The following is a 2,219-nucleotide window of genomic DNA, read 5'->3' on the forward strand; positions in this document are numbered from 1 at the left end:
CAAAGAAATCAGCAGTTTACAAATAGATAACTCATTTTAAGAGAGGACAAGACAATATTGAAGATGAAACCTGAAGCGACAGATCATTCACATCAATTTTCAAGGAAAAAATTAATCTTATTTGTGCCCTAATTGAAGAGGATCATTGATTAACAGCAGAAAGAATACCCAACACCATAGATAGCTCAATTGGCTCAGCTTACACAATTCTAACAGAAAAATTAAAGTTGAGCAAACTTTTCATGTGATGGATGCCAAAACAGTTGCATTCAGATCAGCTGCAGACAAGAGAGCAGAACATTTTTTGTTTGTTTCCATGTCAGACAGGTAATGTGTGATGTTGTAACCAGGTTCAAGGGTGGTACATCTCACACATGAGCATGAACACCCAATCAGCATGCTCAGGAGCTACAAAAGGATTGAGAAGAGCTTTCAATGGAAATTTTAAACAAGTGGGATCAGGATCCTGAAGCACTTCCTTGAAGAATTATAACAGGAAATGAGACATGGCTTTACCAGTATGATCCTGAAGTCAAAGCACAATCAAAGCAATGGCTACCAATAGGTGGAGTGGTCCAGTCACAGCAGAAGTGGACCAGCCAAGAGCAAAGGTCATGGCAACAGTTTTTTTGGAGGCTCAAGTTATTTTACTCGTTAACTCTCTGGAGGGCCAAAGAATGATAACGTCTGCTTATGATGGGAGTGTTTTGAGAAAGTTAGTCAAAGCTTTAGCAGAAAATGCCGGGAAAATCTTCACTAGGGAGTCCTTCTCCACCACAACAATGCTCCTGTTCATTCCTCTCATCAAAAAGGGTAATTGTACAAACACGAGTTTCAACAGGCTGGGCGCGTTGGCTCATGCCTGTGATCCAGCACTTTAGGAGGCCAAGGCGAGCGATTTGCTTAGCCTAGGAATTAGGGCCCAGGGTGGGCAACATGGTGAAACCCTATCTCTACAAAAAATAGCCAGATGTGGTGGCACATGCCTGCCGTCCCAGCTGCTCTGAAGGCTGAGGTGGGAGAATTGCTTGAGGCTGGGAGGTAGAGGTTGTGGTAAACCGTGATTGTGCCACTGCACTCCAGCCAGGACTACAGAGTGAGGCCCTGCCTCAAGAAACACCGAAATAAATAAATAAGAATTTCAAAAGGAAATCATTAGGCATCCACCTTACAGTCCTGATTTGCCTCGTGCTGTCTTCCTTTCATTTCCTAATCTTTTAAAATATCTTAAAAGTACATCTATTTTTCTTCAGTTAATAATGTAAAAGAGACTGCACTGACATGGTTATATTCCCAGGACCCTCAGTTCTTTAGAGATGAACTAAATGGCTGGTATTACTGCTTACAAAAGTGTCCTGGACTTGGCGGTAAAGTCTACGTTGAGAAATAAAGTTTATATGTTTTATTTTAACTTTTTTGACAATTATTTAAGATCTTTAGTAACAGGTGCTTGCAGTTTGTTGACTTTTTTGAAAAAACACCATGTTGTAAACTTTTATGACAAATTTAAAATGAAGTTCTTAAGTCTCAACTTGATCAGATATGAAACAATTAAAAAACCTCAGAGAGATCCAAGATGGCTTATCACTAGCAGCTCGGGATTGTAGCTCCCACTGAAAGCACAGAGAATGAGAGGACGCCACACTTTCAGATCAATTTTTGTTGCTCACGCACCAGGAGATTCCCAACGGAGGAGCCCCATGGGTCACCAGCGCAACTCTTGTGGCTGGCGAGGCGGTTCTGCCGCTGCCTTGGTGCAGCGGTTCTTGGTGCAGAGTCAGAAATGCACCATCAATCATAACGCCGCTGTTTTGGCCGGCCTGGTGGGTTGCTCAGATTTTAGCCCCGGGAATCAATAAGTTGGACGTCCACTCAGAAACCCAACTATAAAAACGGTAATTATAAAGACCACAGATGGATAAGTCTATAATGAAGAGAAGAAACCAGCCTAAAAAGGCTGAGAATACCCCAAATCAGAATGCCTCTCCCTCTACAGGGGATCACAGCTCCTCATCAGCAACGGAACAAGGCCTGATGGAGAACGAGTGTGTTCCATTAACAGAAGCAGGCTTCAAAAGGTGGATGATAAGAAACTTCTGGGAATTACAAGAACTTGTTCTAACCCAATGCAAAGAAACTAAGAACTTTGAAAAAATGTTTGACAAAACGTTAACAAGAATACACAATTTAGAGAGGAATATAAGTGAATTAATGGAGCT

The 2,219-nt window shown here is 41.8% G+C and overlaps 1 non-coding gene across 1 annotated transcript; it reads right to left on the reverse strand.

Annotated features, from left to right (window-relative positions):
• Positions 1-317: 317 nt before the first annotated feature.
• On the reverse strand, positions 318-420 carry LOC119470885. Its single transcript, XR_005199850.1, has one exon. It is a non-coding gene; the product is annotated as a small nucleolar RNA U13 (small nucleolar RNA).
• Between the last annotated feature and the right edge of the window lie 1,799 nt (positions 421-2,219).

The sequence above is a fragment of the Cebus imitator genome, unplaced genomic scaffold (assembly GCF_001604975.1).
Source record: "Cebus imitator isolate Cc_AM_T3 unplaced genomic scaffold, Cebus_imitator-1.0 Scaffold42, whole genome shotgun sequence".
NCBI classification, from domain to species: Eukaryota; Metazoa; Chordata; class Mammalia; order Primates; family Cebidae; genus Cebus; species Cebus imitator.